This window comes from Lepisosteus platostomus, chromosome 28, assembly GCF_059453375.1.
Source record: "Lepisosteus platostomus isolate fLepPlt1 chromosome 28, fLepPlt1.hap1, whole genome shotgun sequence".
NCBI lineage: Eukaryota > Metazoa > Chordata > Actinopteri > Semionotiformes > Lepisosteidae > Lepisosteus > Lepisosteus platostomus.
The window spans coordinates 4,445,271-4,467,526 of record NC_142638.1 but is presented as its reverse complement, the minus strand read 5'-3'; the positions used below and the strand labels follow the sequence as shown (position 1 = coordinate 4,467,526).

The following is a 22,256-nucleotide window of genomic DNA, read 5'->3' as shown; positions in this document are numbered from 1 at the left end:
ACGTAGTGGTGCCTAAGCCAGGTTATTTGAAGACTGAAATGTCAGAGAGGTTTTAGAACAGATAGCAGTGTCTCAGTCACAAATAAGGGAAGAATGTGCAGCAGTTCAATCATGACACAAGAAGGGAAAAGCAACCAGTCTCGTTTCAGAATTAGGTATTTTTTTGCTTTTAATCTTCTTGTCTAAAGATGCATGTCTTCAAGCCCTCGTTAAGGTTAGAGGTGTGGAAGTAATAACAGATGAGACTGAATTGCTGGGCTGCAGTCTTTTTATTCATAAACACTGAACCGATTTGACAGTTTCCTTGAGCAGTGCTTTAGCATGCTCAGTCTGTGGAGGCTGCACGTTGAGAGCCTGTTAAGTGTCACTGTGCACTGCACCCTGGTTCTGGCTGCTGTTAGAGTTGGGGTTTACATTCTCAAATCTGCCCCTCCACCCTGCACAGGGGCAAGGGAACTGCCAGAGTGTAGCCACAGCTCCTCTCTGTATGGATGTGGTTTATATGAGCCCACTTATGGCTCTGTTGAAATATTCATGTGCCTGTCGGATTCGTTTTGTTTTTAGAACTTTTTTTTTACTCTACATCTATTCAAAGATAGTAGTAGTACAGTGCAAAGCAGATAGTTTTCAGACCATCTCAGTGATTTGGGAGAGACCAAATCAGGTTAAGAACTTTTGATTTGTATCTAATTAGTATGATTTTTTGGGGAAAAAAATGTGGATCTTTATTATTGGCAAATTAAGCATGACGGGGCTCAGGGCAGCATTTGATTGGGATGTAACGGGCATGACCAGACCGTGATTACAACACTGTTCGAAAGTCCTGGATATTACTGACTCAGCAACGGGCTCATCAGAAGCTGAGGTGTTCTGCCCCTCTGCAGATCAGAGAAGTGGGTCGGCCTGCGGAGTTGGAGTGATGAGTCAGTTCGTCTGAGTAACCTATGAGTAATGAACGTTTTCCCAAATTTTACCTATATTCTGTCCCACGAATTTAAAAATGAATAATGGAATAAAGCTGCTAGCGCTGTCACTTAATCACCTGTTACAGTGATAGCAACTATTGTTGCTGTCACCCAGGCAGTTTTAAACGCTGTAAGAGAAGAGCTCAAAAGACAAACGGGTGTCAGATTTGCATTTTTACAAAGAATGCTGCAAAAATGAGGGGTTGGCTCTGATCTGCTTAGCTGGCTGAGTGCCTGGAGCAGGGATAGCTGCCAACCGACTGACCAACTGACTAAATCAAGAGTGGTCTCAGCGAGGCACACACCGCACAGCCACTATTACCACCTGACAGCACCCGTGCATCACAAGGAAGGTGGGACCTCCCTCTTTAATGCTGTTGTTTTTGCTTGGCGGATTCAGGAAAGAGCCAGGGACAGGGAAAGAGAGAGAGCCTGGTAGCAAATGGGTATGGAGGAGCATGCGATGTGCATGAGAGGCTGTGATAAATCTCTTTTGTTACTTTTACTTTGCTTGTTGATTTTAGCCGTTTGTCATTTAGCGGCTTTCTTTAAAGACAAATCCTCTCTTTTATCATCGCAAAAGTAAAATAAATGTGTTTGATTCAAGGAGTATATTATGCCAACAGAAATGATGAGGCTAAGGCTTGCATTTATTTCTTAAATTGAGGTCATATTTGCTTGTGTTGTATAGTATAGTTGTACAGTATATCATCCTGTGAGGCCATGACAACTGTATTTGTAATTTCACAAACTGTTACTTTATCAGACCTTTTTTAATTTATCAGAATGCACATGAAATTAAGGATTCTCTCAGACACCCTGCCTCTGTGGTAACTGTGAAGGCTGGGCCTTCTGCTCTCAGAAAAGAGGGTGTACATACAAAGTAAATATTTGCTCTTGGGTCCAGGTGAAGACCTGATCTGTGCTTGAAGGGTGAATTGAGGAGCTATGGTGAGCGGAGGAAGAGTGGGGCAGGGTGGAGCTTGTGGAAGGGTTGAACCACTGTCTTTCTGCTGAAACCTACAGACCAGGGTGAAACACCAGCCGCCAGAGCCCGCCAGCAGGGCAGACATTGAACTCCAGCATGCCCTGTGGAGCTCCTCCACTCTTCAACTGCTCTGCTCCCGTTTCTCACCCTTCATGGTCTGACTTCTCTCCGGTAGCTACGTCCCTGTTGAAGCCTGAGCTCATCAGACCTCAGTAGCTAATCAAGATGAGGCGTGGGTAATCCTGGGACAGGAGACGTCTCAGGAAGGGTAGGGTGCTGATGGAAGTCCAAGCCCTATTCTCTAAACTAGAAATCCCAGACCAGCGTTCTAGCATGGTTTTAGGGAACACTCTGCTATAGGAGGGGGAACCCCATGGCACTGTTCCCACAAAGGCCCTGAAGGATCCCACATGTCACCCTGGTCTATGTGTAGCTCTTGTTTTCTCCTAGCTGACATGCTGAGAGTTCACTCCTATGGAAGTGCAGATGGGAGATATTTTGAGCTTGGAGACGCTTGAGAGAATTAATATTTTCTGCTTATCTCGGGCTTAATTACTCAGCTCTTTATGGTTCTTGATGAAGATGGTTCTGCCATTCGGTCTCCTTTTAAAAATGTAGCAAGACTTACACTGCCTCTTTATTAAAGCTGTTCCTTTGAAAGCCTTGAGTGTAATAGGCAAGATGCTGTAGGTGACATATATACTATTGACAGATTCCTTTAAAAACCTTTGTTAAAGCCTTCCAGGATGACATTAAAAGCATTTTTGCATGAGTTCAAAGACTGTGCTTGCAACTGGAATACTTGTTTTTCAAAGGGAAAACTAAAAAGTGATATTGTGGCCTTTCTGCCTCAAGTTCAAAACATCACAACAAAAAATAAAAACGCTTTCAAGCTGTGCATCCTTTCAACATCGACAGCTTTGTGCACTTCAGTGCCAGCTGGTTTCCAAAACAATAGAAGCTTCTGACCACTGCTGCAATTATTCTGTCGATACGAGGGTGATCGTGGATGAGAGCTGTTGCTTAATCTAGAGGAGGATTGATTCATTAGCAGTTAAAAAAGCAAGCAGGAGCAGAACTTTATATTTTATAGAACCTATAAATGCTCTTACTTCAGTCTCGGCAGCATTGCATCGTATGCTCTTCCTTTTATTAATATCAGAATGATTTATAAAGATTTATCATGCCGTTCCTAGTCAAAGATAAATTAGATTTATGCTAGTGTGTGTTGGAGTTTATAGGATTGTGTGTGAAAACAGTGCATTAGGTTGGTGGTTTATTAGCTTGAATGATTGGGAGAAGAGACTGGCTCTAATGGTCTTTCTCTGGCAGTGTATGTCGCCTTTATCTTGTGGTAAAAAGTAGGTTGTGTCTTCGGCTGACAGATTATGAACGATTCCCACTTTTATAATAAAGTGTTTTGCTGTGTCCTCATCAATTGTACGGGTGCTTAGTGGTAAAGAATGGGAGTACAGATCCCAAGCACTGTGTGTCAGATTTTTTGATGTTGCATGTTAAAAGTTAAAAAGCAAGTTCATGCGCTACATTTCACGCCTCCCTACTTTTGTGTGGAGCTTTCCTTTCCCAGGCATTTCTCCCCAGTACAGACCATGTCGAAAGCAGCTTCTGCACTCTGGGCAGTGAGGGCATCTCTGGGCCAGATGGAGCTGCGCATAGCTGTTAATGACATGACTTAATGACACGAATCAGCCATTCAGCCCACCAGTTCATATAATTCCCATAAAGTTTCTCTTTTATCACTGCGTCCAGCCCGGAAGAAGAGCAGAAAGATCCCATTGTCTCTGCCTCCACACTGTCCTGGCAATCTGTGTCCATCTTGTGTCATGGGGAACAGCTTGAAAAGACGCTTTGTTTCTCCAGGGTGGGAAATAGACATGGATGTGAAAAAGATAAGATTCAGTTGTAGGTTAAGAGAGACAGTTGTGAAGCCTTTTGGGTTCGCATCACCAGCTCCACTGCCATGCTTGTATGTATGTAAGTACCGTCTAAGGCTTATTCCTGTTGTCCCCACTGTGATGTGTAATAATGGATCCAGCTGGCCATGTGTTTAGCAAAAGCTCTTTAATTGAGCCAAGAGTCTCACTTGGTAGCTGGGCAAACACAAAGCAGCCATAAAAAGTTACAAGCAAGAGGAGTCCATTCAACTCCTCTGGTCTGTTTGCTATGTACAGTACTAGCTAATTGATCCAATGATCTCATCCAGCTTGTTCCACACTCCCACAACCCTTTGTGTAAAGAAGGGTTACAGGTTGTAGTCTATAGCAGGACAAGACACACAACTTCTAGGCTACTGGAGAAGTGAGGAAGGGGGAAGACCAGATTAAGTTTACTATTCCGTGACAGACATCCCGCAGTCAAATTCCGACTTTATAGTCAGATTCCAGCATCTCTGGAACTTGGATCAGAAACCCAGAACTCTTGAGAGAGTCCGACGTTTGTAAGCAGGCCTACAGTGCCCGGTGGAAAGCTCACAGGATGTGCTTTGTGAAGACGGAATCCCTGTGGCCTCTCTGCTCTGTTGAGAAAGAAGAGTCGTCCTGACTCTTCAGTCTGCTCTTCAAAGACAGCCCTATTTCTCAGCTCAACTGCTCTTCAGAGACAGCATGGTATATTCTGCCTTTGGAAATTCTCTTTAATAATCTATGCTAATTATGCTTTATTAGATTAATGGATTTTAGAGCTGCTAATGAAATTTGGCATCAAAAATCACTTCATGCTGATAGGCCTAATTTGGGGCTTTTACTGCACAAATCACATCAGCTATTCTTAGTCTTAATGACAGTACAGTTATGTTATTATGTGGAAAGGGTATGTATACTTATTACTGTAATTTCTTTAATAACTAACTTTAAGTTCTTATAATGGTGCAAATGTCGTCATGTACAGTATAACTGGATCCCGCTGCCATCTGTTCAGTTGCCGCCGATATTTATTTGATTTATTTAAAATCTAAGCGTTAAGGAAAGCTCTCCCCTTCCAGTCTTGCCTTATTGCAGCCAGCTCTTTAAAATATTTTATTGATCATAAATTGCCTCAGTAATTATTCAGGAGTTATATAGAGCTCAGTCTCTGTAAAGAGCTTTCTGTTCTCTGCGTGTTTAGAAGATCTGATACACTGTTACACTCATGGTTAACATTTCATTTAGTTTTATCTGTGCTGCAAATGTGACTCGTGTGTTATCCTTGGATGCTTTATACTCCCATGTCCTGCAGGTGTTACAAGCTCTTTTCCTGGGCATTGCCTGCATCCAGCCCTAAGGAATCATTTTATGTCACACTCTTTTGATTCTGGTATCATGCTGCCATGCCTACTAACATGACACCACTGTAGCATTGCAGTGTGATAGGAGAAAACAAATTCAGCGAGCACAGAGTCCTTAAAACTGTCCTTTTCCGTTTCTCTGTCTTCCTGCCTTTGCCTCCCATGCAGTACAGCCTTGTACCTGCTGCAGTATAGTCACAGCTTCTTCTAGTGCATCACACCCTAACCCCAGAATAGGGCTTGTTAGTAAACACGCCAGATGTATAAGATTTCAAGAAAGGCAGCAAACTGCTAACTCTTATCGATCCTCGGGGGACACCAGATGATGAAGGCAGGAGATTTATACTGATATCCAGCGCTTCTGAGTCTGGACATTGTTGGCATCTGTGATGTGTGGATGTACTGAGCATCAGTGCGGCGCTGACATTTTAAAAAATCTCTCTAGTTCGGCTGCATGAGTTTTCTGCTTTTATTCCCCAGTTCTCTTCTTGTGTGCTACAGCATCTCAAGATTTTCTTTTGCCCTTTCTCTGTTTGAACAGAGCAGTTGCTGTTCGCCTTGTCTTGTGCCATTATTATGATGTTGTTCCTGGTCTTTTCACTCCAGAGCACCGAAAGGGTTTTTTTTGTGTGTTAAATTGATGAATTCTATCATCATCTTTGTCTGTACACACATACCTTCTTCTCATTACTGTGCCAGTTGGTTTTGTAAACCCTGTAGAACCCTGAGAGAATTCTGAAAGTTGTTTGTCAGCTGGTTACATGCGGGCCACCTGAGAGGAGCAAGGAGCTGGAAGGGCTGACCGTACAGTATGTCGCCGTATAATCACTACCCCTGGGAAATGCAGTAAGGGAACCGGTGTTCTGATTCGCACTACAGCAGCCATGCAGAATAGCCAGTGATAGTATCTGAGTTTAGCATACGGGGGAAATTATGCCCTCTCACCCATATGCTTAAAATTAGCGCTGATCCTTTTGTTCTTCATCCTGTGGGATTGTATACAAGCCCTGTGATGTGCATGCATTCAGAACATATTGCTTTCCAAGTGACTTCTATAAACAGTGTCTTAATCCTGGACCGGCGTTGGTAAATAGAAATATACAAGTAGAAACAAGGATCGTGAACAATATTGAAACGTATGCACTTTTTCGCTGAGCGATTTTGACCCCTCTTCTAGTTGTCCTTTGTATTTGAGCTGCCCTTTTTTTTTACGGTTCGTGTTTTGCAGGCTTTGGATTGCTAGCAGAGAGAGAGCCCTGGCCAAATTCTCTTGTAGTCTTTGGACTGCTGCCATTAATTATCCCTTTGGAAACAGACACTGCAGCTTTTCAAATTCTCTTTTTGGACGCAGTGTGTGCTGGCATGTGGAGAACAGCTTGCCTGGGTTAGTTCATTACTATGCAGTGCAGAGAGTGTGTGGAGAGGGAAATGAGGTGAGTGAGGGGGAGGGGGTGGCAGAGTGGGACCAAACTGTTTAAAGCACCAGGCATTCAGTGAATGGAGTCAGGGCAATAAGCTGGAGCAGGAGTTTCAGTATGTGCAGCCTGAATGACTTGTTCTTATTCCCTGTATAGGTGAAACTTTGTTTGCTAATCACGTTTTTCTATATAAGAGATGTTTACGAAGTGATTTCTCCTATTCAAGCAACTGTACACTAGAAACTGCACCACGAGACAGTGCTGTTTTGGTATGCTAACTGTAGAGTAAAGGACACCACGTCCTTTTGAACATTACCCAGCTTCATGCAACAAAGTGCCATATCCTTCCATGCATGCAAGCAGTTACAGAAACAAACTGAGGCCACTCTGAGGGAATACAGCGCCCTCTGCTGTGCACTGTTGCCTATGGTAGAATGTGCCTCATGGTCCCATTTGTAAGCCTGCCAACTTTCACTGCATTCACTTTTTTTGTACACAGAGATTTTGTACAGCACTGCTGTAATGATGTAACCAGAGCTGACTTACTATCTTTGTTGGGGGCACTGGTTTTTGGCAGAAGTCAAAGACTTCTATCCAAGCTGTTCAGCCACCAGCTTTAAACTGGCATTTTTGCTCTGGAAGAGCAGAACAACAGAACTTGTATCATTTTATATTTCACAAAGCCACAGATCGTTTTGAACAATTAGGGGCAATCAGTGATGTTCAAGGTGCTGAACCTCAGAGTAATGGTTCATATGATGAGTATGTCAGTAATGATACATCAGAGGTTGCCTGTATAAATACACTACCGCAGTAGATTATCTTTCACACAAAACCAAAGATGGTGATTAGTAGCTTACCTAATTATGGGCCCTAGTTATTTTATTCATGTTTTGCTTTTGGCAATTTTAAGATAACATATGAGATCATTTGCTTTGCAATTGGTATTTTTGGATGGCTGATGTTGAATATTCTTCCTTTCTTCTAGTTAACCTTGCCCTTCAGCAGCAGTCTCCTTCTTTCATCCATATGTCCTTCCTCCTCCTTAACGTCAGCAACATTCTGAGAGTCCGCTGCTCCTTTGGTGGGTTTCAGGAATCTCTGGGAGAGGAAGAGCTACAATAGCAGCAGAACAAAGATTAAGAGATTACTTCATACCGGGACTCTTGGCCACATGAGGATGGTGGGGGTACACTGTTCTGGATTTTCCTCTTGTGTTCAGCTGGGCAGCCCTGGCTGCAGGCACTTCCTCTCTCGTTTTCACCAGATTCTGCATTTCAGTCATGGATGTAATGGCGGCCATCCCTGGGTGATACTGATCTCCCTCCCTTTCTTTCCCGAGCATGTTGTTAGTCGCCGTGCTCTCAGATGGCCTTAATTAGCTGAGAGACGATCAGAGAGAGGGGGTGAGCATGTTTGTGTGGGGCGTGGGGCGATCGCGACAGCCCTGACAGACCACCGTCAGACACCGCCATCCATCCCTGACGCTAATCCCTGCTAGCAAATATTTAGACCTCCTAATAAGCTGAAAATATGGTTACAGTTTTGAACGCGTTGAGTCACGTCAAGCAGATGTCTCCTAAAGCCGAAAACAAACAGCTTGGGCAATGAGATTGGATCTCCTCTTCGCCTGTTGAACTCGTTAGTCAGAAAAGATGCTCCTCTCTCTATGAAATTGAATGTTAGTGAGAGGCGTGTGAAATAAGGTGTAGCCAGGCCTCTATCAGTCAATCTACACATAAGGCTCTTCTGCAAGAGTAGCTGCCTGACGTGCCACAATCCATCTGAGAGATAGCGGACACGGCATCCAGCAGTGCTGTTCCACCACGAAATACATTGAAACGTACACTGCCAAAAGATTCACCAAGTCCTGTTCATCCAGCATCACACATCTTAAAACAAACAAACCTCAAAATGCAATAAGCAGGATGTAAAGAGCCTGGAGGTAGAAGGACCAAGCATGAGTGTGTGTTCGTCAGTAAATGAACATAATGAACCCTGCCTATTAGTGCAGACATGTACTCAATGCACTTTTCTTGGCTAACTATTACACTTGCACTAATGGTTAACATCTTCTGTACTACACTGCAATATACGTTTAAGTGTGTTAAGATGATCAGTAGACAGGTTACGTTCTGCTTGAATATAAACTTGAGCATCCCTTTTAGTGAGCATATTAAATTTAAATTATCCAAATATACACTATATACAGTAGGTATGTTGACTATGTGAAAATGTGCTTTTCGGTTTAAAATTGCAAGCTCATTCACAGTGTCCGATTCCTCTTTAGATTTGCATGCATAATTAGGGCTAGTCCCGCAGGTCAGCATTCCCAGAAAAGCATCTCTTCATAGTGCCAGGCTAGCATGCATGATGTTATGGATTAACGCTCTGTATGGTAGGTAGCTGCACACAGTAGGGTCAGTATTCCCAGCTTCCAGACAACCCTGCTGACATCCTGCTGCTGGTCACTTGGAGAGCTCTTCAGAATTCGCGCTGTCGGGAGGCGGATGCCCAGTGAATGGCCCCCAGTTCAGTTAAGTCTCTGAATCCCACTGTGCAGTGCTGCTCCAGGAAGGAATGGGTTTCATTGTCAAAGAAATGGAATTTGTCGTTTTGGGATATGATCCAAAATGAAAGGTGAAATGTAGGTGAACAGAGCTAGGCAGAGCAGATAGGGCTCTGGATGCTCAGATACAGGATCTTTCTGAGACAGCCTTTTAGCTCACCCTGTGGGGCACAGGCCTGCAGTACTGAGTGACATCTTTCTCTGGAGTTCTCATCTTTTGAAGACGTTTCATTGACCGCTCACCCATTGAAAATGCATTCCTACAGCAGAGACATGTACCAATCCTATCAGGTGGCGTGACAAATTTCACTGTCACAAAATTGCACAGTATGTATGTACTTGCCGTCCTGACCCAAAACATTTCCATAATTAGTAAGGGTGATTAGTTAGGAAAATCTGACAATAAAAGTACAGGATTTTCGTAAATGTACTTTAAAGAATCATTGGCGTTTGGCATCTTTAAAGTTGCCAGTTACTAAAGCTTTTTATGCATCATCAGGAGTAAAATCGCCAATTCGCGATGGGGGATCAGGAGATGGAGGAACGGGCAGTGCTGACCTTGCTGTGTGTTAGCCTTTAACCTCGCACCGGCGCAAACGCAAAGCAGAAACCTGGGCCTTGGGATCTGATGAACGAATTAAAAGCCAATCCGTAAATGGCAGAACCAGATAAGTCACATCAGCAGCTCCCAGAATTCTCCTGGTCTGCATTCCTCTCCGCACTGTGCCTGCAGTGTGGAGTGACCTGGAGATAGTCTGCGCGCTCCAGAAGAGGACTGAAATACTAGAAACACATGTTGAGGTAATTAGCATCCCGTACAAGAGCACTGTGGCTGCTTTGTGCATTACAAGTCCGTCTGCCTGCTTGTGGATCAGCGCCGTGTTCCCCCAAGCGCGTCTACCTTCCTTGTGTTTTTCATTTCCATTGGAAACACATGGCAGGACTGTGGCGCCAGGGCTCGCGAACAGAGCCCGCGGGCTCAGGTTACAGAGCAGGAGAACATACGCAGTGCAGCGCCAGGCTCATTACAGCTGCGTGGAAATGTTTGTGTTTCAGGAAAGAAACAATAGGTGGTTGAGGCCGGAATGCAGATACGAAAATGCAAAGTTCGGAGGAGGTTTTCTGGCGCGAGGGGCCCCTTGAGGCATTATGCTCTCCCGTCCTGCTCCAATGCTAATTAAGTGTAATTTTCTCTCCTCTTCTGACCTGCGGATCCTCCTCTGCTTCAAGCTTTGACTTGAAGTGTAGCGTCGGCGCTGTTTCCATGTGTTGTGAGCTGTGAATAAGATTAGATCAACCTTATTGTCCCCTAGGAGAATATTTTCATGGGACGTACAAGCACACTGTAGCTTTGACTTGTGTTACGCAGGGCCAGAAGCAGACACTCAAGACGATGATTGAAGCCGTTCTTGAATGGCCTGGGCGTGGCTGTGTGCGTTTTCGCAGGACTGTTTGTGTTCTGCTGTTTTATTTGTCCAGGCTCTTATCCCGGCCTATTCTCCTCTTCTGACCATCCTTATTCAAGGTATTGATGTAGGCCGCCTGGGTTGGCTCTTGCTTTTCCACTGTCGTGCCGTTTTAACCCCATTTTGCTGTACGAAATCGAATGAATAACGAGTACTGGCCCAGAAATGAGCCGGGTGTGAATCTTGTGGTCATGAAGGGTGGGAAATGAAGAAAATTCTGCTCTTACACGTGTCAGTGGGTCTGTGACAGATGTGGAACTCAGTCCAGTGTAGATGAAAGATCGCACTGTAACGCGGTCTGTGTCAGGGCTGTATCGCAGCCTGCTGCGCGCTGGGAGTGTTGACAAGATGGATCAGCAGTGCTGTCTGTGTGCCTCTTTGTGTGGAGAAGACTGAAGTCATGGGACTTCCTGGCAGTTGTTTCTAGCAGGGGGAGGCTGGAGGAATCACTTTCTCTGGCCTGTCCATGACTCCCCTTATCCACATGGTAGAGAGGCGCCTGCAGAGTTCAGGAGGGTGTTCACAGCTCTCACATCACCCTCTGGAAATGTTTGCCACCATTGTGCTCTATCACAGCAGCCCTGCTGGGCTTTCACTCCAAGACCAGTCTCTCTAATCTCTCTCTACAACCTGTCCCACCTCACTCCTTAGAATAAAACAATTCTTATCTTATTTTTTTTAAGAATGATTATACTTGCACAACTTCTGTTTTAGTTGAGTTCTGTCTGAAAAATTGGCAATTTTCTCAGTTATAATCTAAACCAACATTATTACACTTCCCTGCTCGGCCCCAGTGAGTCCTGCCTCAGATATCTTTGAACAGAAAGTGCCTGTTTCCTTGAGAAATTACCGGGTGAGCACTGAGCTAGATCATTAAGGGGCTAAAATAGCCTTTTGTGCCTTATTTAGACCAGACGTGCACACTTCCTACACTGTACTGTACCTGTCTGAACAACAGCTATGTCATGATCACTTGTTTATTGACTGCACACTCCATCCACCCCCTGTATAAACATGAGAAGTGGCCTTGTTGTCTGAGCACTTACACACAGGCTCTTATTTGCTTTAGCTGTTTCTTAGTAGATTGCACCAATCCTGTGCTAGGCCAGCAATGCACAGAAGCCCCTTTCAGAAACAGCTGTTAACATCTGTGGAGCAATCCAGTCAAATGGATGGGGACATCCAACACCTTCAGGCTTCAGGCTGCTCTGGTCTGCTCCCCACCTCCCTGCGGCACCCCGTTAGGTAGCTACAGCATACTTCACTGCTGAACAAGCAGTTTATGAGCACAAAGAACAGAATGGATTGACTTGATCATCAGGGGATCAAAACAGTTTTCTGATTTGATAAGAGTTTAGGATATAGGATGAGATTAACTGAGGTCTCTGCAAAGAGAGAAGTTAGCTCTTTTTCTATTGATAAGCAATTAAAGCCTGTTCTGTTTTACGTCATCAGGTAAAGATCAAATGGTAATCGATCTTCTTCACATCTCAAGTCTTTCTGGCCCCAGCATTGCACCTTTTAGCACTTTGCATGCTGGATACAATAAGAAAGAAGAAAAGTATCACGCCCTTTACTTGTGCATCAAACGATCTGATAAGAACTTAAGAAAGCTTGTGGATTGGCAGACATTTGCCCAGTCTATCCTGTTTGGTAGTTAGTGGCTAACTGATCCAAAGATCTCATCAAGTATCGTCTTCAACAACGTGACTGGATAGCTTGTTCCACACCCCCACAACCCTTTTTGTAAAATAAGCACTTCCGTGTTCTCAGTGTTATGTGCACTTCTACGTGCAGTAGTTTCCTTTTCTGTCCTTTTCTTCATATCAGCTATACTTATTGGACTTTGTCCTTAATTTCAGTCTTGACCCTGTGGTCAATTTAGTGTGTAACCCCTTTCAGACGACCATGAATACTGTGATACTGATCTCAACTGAATGTTTGTGTTGCTTCATAATTAACCGGTGGTAGTTTTGAAGCCCTGTCAGCTTCTTTTCTATTTTCATTTATCTTGACAACAGATTTCTCCTTTAAATTCTTCAGTCTTGCGTGTGGGTGTGGGGAGACTCGACCACATTACCAGGATCATCTCCTACACTGTAATAATCAAGCGAAGAAGTGACCTATTGCTGGTTTTAACATTACTGCTCATCAGTAAAACATTAAAATAGCAAAGGGAATATCTGCCCAAGTCTAAAATCAAAGAGACAGGTGTGTGTTATTGGAACAGGAATATTCCTTCCTGGTGCCGGTTTGATTTCATTAAACCCTAATATAAACTGTCACACAGAATGTTTCCGTTTAGTGCTGAGCTCCTGACTATGAAGCATGTCAGTGTAATTTACATGCAGCTCCCCTGTGAGCAGCAGGGTTTTGTTTCACACAGAAAGCACTGTCTAGTCCTCTTTCTGAAGCCCTTGTAGTCTGAGGTTTCTGCCCCAAGAGAGCCACGCTTCTCTTCTGTCACTGTCTTCTGGAGACTGTGCTGGCTTTGTCACCCAGCAGCAGAAAGAGAGCTTTGCGGTTTTTCTCAAGGCAGTGACAATGAGCTTCCCAGTTGTGTGCCAGGGGTCTGTGTCTGGTCCATCGGTTTTTAGGACTTGTGATACCTGGAGGAAATCCAGATGTAATCCAGCATTAAAGGACCTTGGCAAATCATTGCATTGGAGTTTTGCACAGTTTGGTTTATTTCACTGCAGGGACTAGCTATAAATCATTTCCTGCACTGCTGCCAATACTGATGTCTCTGGCTTGCAGATATAGCTTCCATTCTATCCATTTAAGTGATGATTGCAATAACAATGTATACTACTTAGTCATGAAGCTCTCTTCTTCATTCTTTGAATCCTGGAGTTCTGTGATTCCAGGATTCTGTCATTCATAACATTTTCTTTTTTGCAGGGTGCAAACTGATCAGTGCATAAAGTACTGATCGGTTCTCTTTCCCACTTCTTCTCTCCCATAGACTTAACACAGCGAAAGTGCCAGATCAGAATGTTGTGACTCCTGTATAATTATCAAGCCTTTCTGCAAGTAGCAAAGGCTTTTAAAAATACTGTGTTATTTATATTTCCATTGTTTTTTGGCTTTCAGTCCATACTCATCATTAATTCATGCACTGCAGCTTCTGGACTTCTGCATTATAAACCACAGCTGACAAGGAGTGCAGGTACTGTTTATGTGTTATCTCGTCTTCTGTTCATGATACTGGCTGGAAGGTTAAGTACAGTAATGTTTTTTAATTGCAGGCACTAGCCAGGAGTGTTACTGAGTTTTATCAGGCTTTAAAGAAGCTGTTTAACTGTTTATTAATTACGTCAATGCATACTCCATTAAACAATATCCCAGCTATCTTTTTTTAGTTAACCAGCCAAGGTTATCAAACGTGAACATTATTATATGAAGCGCACATGAACAGAATCCTTCAATGATGGCACATCATGTAGTGAATAACGTACAGACTCACCTATCACATGCAGCTAACATCACGAACACTGTGTTCCATCTCAACTAAGTGCACTCTGAAGCGATGAGTGAATCTGATCGTGGCCTAGTCTCACTGACTTCTGCTTTTGCTCACGATCTTTAACTCATAACTCGCTGTGATTTATTCCCTCTAACCCAGACTCTTCTTGCATGTGTATACCATGTGTGCTTCTGAGCCCTTGTTATACTGTATATACCGGTCCCCTGCACAAGACTGAGTGTGATTGAGGCGACCATGCTGCCAGATGTCCGCTTTGTTTAGCACTTGGCAGTTTTGTCTAGGGTGTGCAATCTCTGCATTGAGGCGGCTCTTTGGAACACAATGGCGATCTGTAGAGGTCCGATCAAATGGAGCATGAAGAACAAGCCTGTAGACCCTTATTTTGGGGGGAGCAGCTCCTTGGAGGAAATGTGCTTCAGTGCCATGCCAGGGCTGAGTCTGCGTGGCACGTGCCTGTGCAAATGAGCGCTTGACCTGACCGGTCTCGGAGCCCTCCTTTTCTTGGCTCTCGACTGGCATTCACGCTCTCGGCTCTTCGTGTCAAAGCGGTCCCAGGGGCCCCCGCCCGCCGTGGCGAAGTCGTCAGGCTGAATTATTGAAATAGCCGCTGGCCAGATGGGCTTCTCGGGTTGCCAGACCCTGCCAGTGATGTCACTTCTCCATCCCCGCCGCCCTCCCTTCTCACTCTGCGTCCGCCCCGAGGTGCTCTGCTCTGTCTGCGGCTCTGCAGGGCTGTAAATATCCTCCCACTGACGCGGCCGGCGAGCACGTGAGAGTAGAGGTCATGCAGGGAAGGTCTAAGTGCTGCGTCTTGGCACCTCGCAGGCTCTTTATACAATAGGGTCTGAGATGCGTTTATGGCCCCTCAAAAAGGAGGCGGGGAGGGTATTTTTATTAGATCCACACTGCCAGTAACTCGGCACAATAACACGCAGTCTTTGCCTGCTGCGCCTCGGTTCCCAGTGGAAATCACTCCACCTTGCAAACCTGGAACCCTGCAGCAAAACCTAAGACAGCGACATGAAATGCAGGACTTCACATGTCTGGCTGCTGGCCATTGTAAATGCTTTACTGAGTGCTGTGGCTCAGTGCTTGCAAAAAAAGAGCAAGAAAAGTCAGCTGGTCATTTATTCTAAAAGAAAAATGCGAATTTTGATGATGAGGCTTCCAAGGCTCCTTATAATAAAATTTACTTGCATTTGTATAGCAGCTTTGATTCCAGAGCGCTTCATATAGAGAGGAGCCTTCGCCACTGGAGTACAGCATCCACTGGTGGGGGGGGACGTGGCTGCTGTATCAGCAGATGACTTCACCTGTTAGCCAGGTACACTGGGTTAGCACCCTACCACAGGATCCTCGATGACCACAAGTTGTCAGGACCTTGGTTTAAGGTCTCCTGTAGCACGGTGGCTCTAAACGCCTTATTGGGAAGGGAAAGGAGATTTGGAAAAGTTTGAAAGGGGGAAGTGTGTTCTGTTATTATTCTGGGATTCATTAACAATCCAAAAGTTTTGAAAGGGAATGATAACTTTACTGGAAAAGGCTTGCACACCACGTTTTGTTACTACTGTCTGGCTTACATCACTTCCTTATTCCTGTGCGCATGCACCAACTAATATCCGTACATTATAAATATATATCACGGCAAAGAGCACCTCCTACTGGTCCACCAGTACCACTTGCAGCAGCAGCCTGGTTTTACATAGAAGCCTCCCACCCTGGTACTGACCAGCCTTGATCAGCTTCTGATCAGCCTACTAAGGGGTAATGCTGCTGTTGTGGTATAATGTGAACACAGTGCTCGCTGTGAGCTGTTGCTGTAGCTGTACTCTTCATTTTTAGTGCTTAAATTGAATCGTTAGCGCAGTGGCTGGGTGCTGGGCAGTGCTTCTCTCCTGTACAGTTGAGCTCTCTGTAGCTGGGCCACAACAGGTGGAAGGGGCGGGTCAGTGACTGGTTAACAGTCCAAAGATTGTGTGATACAGTCCAAAGACGTGCTGGCAGGTAATGTGGCTTCTAAAACAATGGGCTCTGGTGTGCATTTGTGTCTGTGTCTGTGTGTGTCCTGGGATCGACTGGCATCAGTCTCTGGCTTCCCCATGACCCTGTATTGGATAAAGCGCTTAGAAAATGGATGAGTGAATACTGTCGAGTAGTTTTTCTTCGTTTTGAGTGACCTCGCACCTAAAAATGAATCTGTTGCAATTAATTGACTCGCACATGAAAGGCTCATCCTGGGGGTATAGGATGAGCTCTACAGGCCTGAGCCTGCTTCACGAGCGACGAGCTGCCCCCTGTCCTGATGGCAGCACGTCTACGACTGCCTCCTGATGGCTCGGCGGAGCACGGCAGCAAGCCTGCCCTCACTGGGGGTCCAGCGAGTCGAGCCGTGAAGAAACGATCTGCACATCCAGTTCCGCTGGGCGTGAAATGAAAAATGCATAAATACGTGTTCAAAACGGAAGTCTTGTCCAGGCCCAGCGAGGAGAGCAGCAGGTGGCTGCGTCCTCGGAGAGGAACACTGAGACTCAGATCGTGACTCCGCTCTCTCTCCCCTCCCGGGTCTCATTTCCTGGTCCTACCGCGGTGAACAGCAGGTACGGATTGACTGGTGATGTGGGCTGACTTCCGGGACGCCTGTTGGTGTGCCTTGTTGCTTAGCAACCTCCAGGGCTACGTATTTAATTTGCTTTCTGCGCACTGAAACAATGTGGATTGTCTGAACTGTGTGGATTAGCAGAACGGAATCCGAAGAGCTTGTCCTCTGAAAGGAATGATAATTAGATTTTTTTTCTTGTTTTTTTGTTAAAGCACGTTTAAGAACTCCTTAGCCCTTACTTCCAAATCACTGACTATAATCACTATAGACACCAGTGAGGACACTTCATTGTATGGTTGGGTTTGAACATGTGCAGTGCAGCTCAGCTTTCAAGTTCCAGGCTTTCACAAGCTTAGAACATAATGCAGATATTTCAATTGTGTATATTCATACAATCGGTCATAATAAATTCATTTGTAAAGTCGCTGCACTTGTTATTCCTGGGCCTTGCAGGTGGAAATGTTGGGGTCTCTGGTTTTGTAACTGGTGGGTCTAGGGTTCGAGACCCTGCTGTTGGACCCTGACTGACTGACCTGTGTCCCATGAGGTGTGGGGGGGGAGTCATGCACTCTCTCGTCAGCTTAACGCCATGGAAACCAGCAGGAGCTCTGGCCCGATGAGCCGGTGTGGCTCAGGTATGGAAGTGACAGAGAGTCTATTAATATCGCTTTGTCAGAGGCTGAATCCCCCCCCCCCCCCCGGATTGTACTCTCTACAACAGAAGAGACATTTTATTAAAATGAACAAAAAACCTTGTTTCAAACGAAGAGTACTAACATAATGCAATAACTGTCTTTATATTGAAAGGGGAAAAAAAGCATTTACGTCATACACGAAGTCCAAGAAAAGGGCAGGCATAAGCAAGTGGGACCCCTTGTATTTACAGTATAGACCCAGTTTCTTCACTGCCAGACAAAACTGTTGGTCCCGCTTTCTGTCTGTGCTTGACACGGGTGTGTTTTTGACTCTCCAGCTTGGTCTCCCTGGGTCTGTGTGGATCCAGCGCCTTGTCACACGCAGGGAAGCAGCTGAGCGCTTCCTTTCTAACCTCTGCTGAGCCACAGTGACCCACTAAATGACAAAAGCCTGGAGTTAATGCGTCAGCTGAACAGCAGTGATGCCCATTACGAGTCCCTGGTCTCTCCCTCTCTCTCTCTGCGTTTCTCTCTCTTTCTCTGCCCTTGCAGGCCTCTGCCGCCGGCCCTCGTCTGCTTTCAGTCTCTCTTGCTCTTTCTCTCCCTCTTGACCAGCGAGATGAATAAAACATGATCATACTCATCCGTTTGTGCCTGTCCTTCTGAGCTCTCTTCAGACCGGCGTGAAAAAACATTCCTCAGCCTGCGTTCGTGTGACGCGTGTGCTCATGGTTGAATAGTGCCAGGTCTCTTTCGGGCTACGTCATCTTCCCTCTCTGGCTCAGAGCTGCTGGATGGGGCTGCAGTTTGTCTTAAGTGGGCACTGCACACAGGTTGTTAGGGGTCTGAACTCGGAGGAGACTGGGAAGATCGATGTGCTTCAAAATCTGCTAACATCCAGACGTTAGGGGGACCGAATGGCCTCCTTACGTTTACAACCTTCGTTAGGAGTCAGGGAGCGATTTTGTTGCTTGTTAGTGGTGACTGCCTTCCTGTCTGCTTTGTCTGTTGTGGCTCGTTAAGATTGCAAGTTTAATCCCTTTTCTTTTAGAGTGGATCTTTAAGCCACATGGTGAGGTGGTTTGAGGGAGGGGTGAAGGTGAGCTCTGGGGAAGGATTTTACACTGAAGCCAGGGCATCACTGACTATCCCCCCCTCTCTTAGCTCTGCCCATTTCTTCAACTTTAAGCCTTATTCAGGCACACACTAATGTCCAGAGAGAGAGGAACGGTGTCAAAGGGAAGTTAAGAACTGATAAATGGAAGCAAAAAGGAAAATCGGAGATAAGGAATTCCTACACTTGAAGAGTTAGGAGCACTGGAAGCTTTCTGACTTGTCTGAGTCCGTCAGAGAAACATTAGTCTGACTAGCAGGCTGTCAGTGCCGAGAGTGAAGACCAATCCCTATCTGCTCTTCCCTAGGGGAGTGAGGTCCTGTGTGTATGTACCACATGCACCTGGATTTGTTTTTCCAAACAGCTTCACTGTGTCTTCTTAAATTTTCTTCCCGTTCGAATTCTGCAATAATTCCCATTTCCATTGCAAGCCATACGTTAGCTGGGAGGACTGAAGACCTTGGAGTGGCCTTTGATACCCCTGTTCAGCCAGATCCTTTTCTCATTATAGGAGAGGATGCTCTTGAGCTACTTACACTACTTCACTGTTTAGCATCAGGATGCGGTTGAGCTACTTAACCCGCATTTCTGCTTAGCATCACCCGTCTTGCTTGCCTAGACAGGGTGAGATGAAGCTGCGTCTTATCCTGTTTGTGGCTGGCCTGGGAAAAACTGACTTTGCATTTGATTTATTTTCTCGTTTTCTTGTTATTGCAGTGCCTTACTGGCAGGAGTCTTCAATCTGCACTTAAGTTCCGTATACAGTATGTGCACACCTCCTCAACTACAATGCTGGATCGGTCACGCAGAGATGATCACATCCCTCCTGACTGGCAGTCCCTGCCTTGCTTTTTTGTCTGGCTTCAAATTTCTGATTTCAAAAGATCCTTCCTAAACTTTCTTCCTAATTCTTCCTAAACCCCCTTAATGCATTTGTGTGACGATCATTTGACTGCTGGAGCCATTATGAAAGAACTGCCCAAAGTTTGTTCCCTGGTCCCCTGCAACTTTTTAAAAAATCCCTAAAGGATTCTCAAATGGGGATTTTAAAGCAGCTTTTTCTTAGTGTTGCACGTATTGTTTTTGTTTCTCCTGAGCTTTTCAGAGAAGTGTCTCTGCAATGTGCGGTGAATCAGAGATGTTCCTCTCAGGCAGTGTCAGCAGGGACAGCTCTTGTCGATGTTCACCATTGTGTGGTGTCAGGGAGTCAGTGACCACAGCGCTGTGGTCAGCCCTGACCTGTCACCTCACTTAGAGTCTTCTGTCTCGGGGGGCATTCCTGCACCCCTCAGTTCACAAACAGGGTTTGTTGCTTAAAGGATGAAAGTGCACACTGCACAGATTGTGGCTTAGAAAAGTATTATAAATGAACAGAAAGTAGGGTCAGACTGCTCCATTCAACTTGGAAATTTGGGAATTATTGCAATATTCAAAGGTGTACTGCATGATATAGCAGGAGATTCGTGTTAGTTAACAATCACTCGATGTTGAATGAAACCGTAATCTTAGACTGTAGCCTGAATTAGGAAACATACTGTGCACTGATGTAAGTGCTCTGTTTTTGCCTGCTTTGTTTCAAAACTCTGGTTTTGATATTTACATTCTGGCCATGTGTCTTTCTTTTCAGTGCCTTTATTTTCCAATTCAAACAAACGTTTCTGACATCATGAACTGTAATTCCACTTAATGGCTGATTATCAAGACTGGCTCGTGTTTGATGGCGAACGTGAGGTTTTTCTTAAAGGGGACAAGACAAGCTGACATCTGGATTTCCTGCTCATCCTCCCAAATTTTTGTTTAATGTTCCACAAGGGAGAATGTTATCTTCTCGGGAGTCACGGTCATTGTGAAGCAGAGAGAAAAGAGGTCTCTTTATACAGAGGAGCAGTTTCCCATCTGTAGCCTCAGCTCGCTTTAAAGGAGTTAACTGCTCTGCTGCTATTTTTTTTCACCATGCCACGTAATGTAACTCCAGCTGTGGGAAGCTGGTAGAGTATTTGTTTTCCTCGAAGCAGCAACAGGAGTTTGGAAAGTGTCCGGACAGTGTGCGTCTACGGTGCCCTAGCTGAAGACGGCAGCTCGCCAGGGAGACGTGTGCGGGGTTCTGTCTCGGTTTGTTTTTATCCAGCATCGGCGACGGAGGCACAGACACAGAATAGCTGCTTTGATCCTCACCCGCGTCGCCTCTCCGCCTTGATCACCGGCAGGATTTAAAAGAGGGACACTCCAACCTGCCTGTGAGGCAGTTGAGTCATAGGAGTTTAACGTAGAACATCTGTTAGTCCCTCTATTCTTCACAAAGAGCTCAGAGAGTAAGGGAGGGGGAACGAGAGCTTCTCTGTGCACAGGCTGAAATCGCTGGAGAGGACAGCATGGGATAGCTAGAGATGCTTAAGGTATGGCTTGTTACAGCTCTGCTCCTGTCTCCTCCCTGGCGTCTCAAGCCTGGCCTGCAGTCTGTGACCTGTTTTCTTGCTTCTACGGTGTCTTTTTTTCCCCTCCACTCCTCCTCTTCTGTTCCTGTCATTTCTTTTAATTACAAAGTACCCAAGCAGCGTTTGGCAGTGTGGTAGAGCTACCAGCACGTAGTAATTAAGAGACATCACGCTGCGATCTGTTGACATTCCTAGCAGGGGCAGTGCGTTCCGCATTCTTGGTTGTAGGTCTTGACAGCTTTGCATAAAAACCCCAAATACTGGAGAACAAAAGGCAGAGGTAAACTTGATTTTTTTTTTTGCTTTCCCTTTTGGGCAGCATTTTTCTGTGCTTCCTTTTGTAGGCTTTCAGATCTTGAGAGCATGTGTATTAGTGGCTCACCTGTACTGAGCTTTGCAGGTGCAGGCTGCGTAGGTGAAGTACCCCACCTTTAAATCCAGTTCATCTGGGACCTTTCTCTTAGCTAATATCTCCTCAGCTCGAGCACAACCGATGTGTTTGGCTCCAGAGAGACTGAAGGAGACAGCAGTGAATAGCAGATTGTTAAAACCTCATCTCTAGGAGCTGATGTGACAAGGCTAAGCTTCTGAAGGAGATACCTGTATGAAAACACGTTTTGTCCTTGAGCTTTCTGTTTAAGATTATGTGATCATTCTCTCGAGAAAGAGTGGAGGAGTTTTAACAGCACTGGACATGAGCGATCTGGCATCCAATGTTCTGCTGGCATCAGTTGAGCAGACACTTACTGTGAACATTACACAACCCAGTTACAAGAAGTTCAGTTAGTCTGTGAAACTGGAATTTGTTTGACTGCTTGGAGTTCTCAGATTAGTTGCCCCGATGTGCAAAGGCTTGAGTTTCTTTTTCCACTGATCCTGACTGCTTTTAGGCACAGATGCAGGTTGCTTCTCATCCAAGTCTTTAACCGGGGAATCCTGGCAAAGTGATTTGGGATGTTTGACTGTCACCTCTTCCACATTGTGGAATTTCAAAGCCTTTTTTTCCCCCCGTCAGGACATACAGTAATGACAAAACAAAAAGGTTAAGCTACTGTTTTTTTTTACTGATTTAAGAAAGGCAGTATAAATAATGAAGTATATTTCTATAATGCGCTGTATAATTTATTAGCTGTGTGCAGCTTTAGCAGATGTTTTCATTTTTGAAAGGCGGGAGAGTTATGGTTTATGGTTCAGTATACATAGCCGGGAGTCTTTTTCATTCTTCAGTTTCTCACCCTCAAATTCGCTTTCTAAACAGCCGTGAGCCAGAGGAGAAAGAGGGAAAGGATTGTATCGG

General features: G+C 45.1%; 1 protein-coding gene across 11 annotated transcripts in view; it reads left to right on the top strand.

The window, feature by feature from the left end:
- Positions 1–22,256, top strand: part of LOC148638614 (protein TANC2-like) — a 224,060-nt gene that overhangs the window by 65,494 nt on the left and 136,310 nt on the right. Inside the window, exon 1 of one of the 11 annotated variants that reach the window (XM_088622751.1) lies at positions 20,563–20,920. The exons of the other annotated variants lie outside the window; for them this stretch is intronic. The gene's annotated coding sequence lies outside the window, so the exon portion shown is untranslated. Of the gene's footprint in view, positions 1–20,562; positions 20,921–22,256 lie in introns of those variants that run through there. 11 annotated transcript variants of the gene reach the window in all.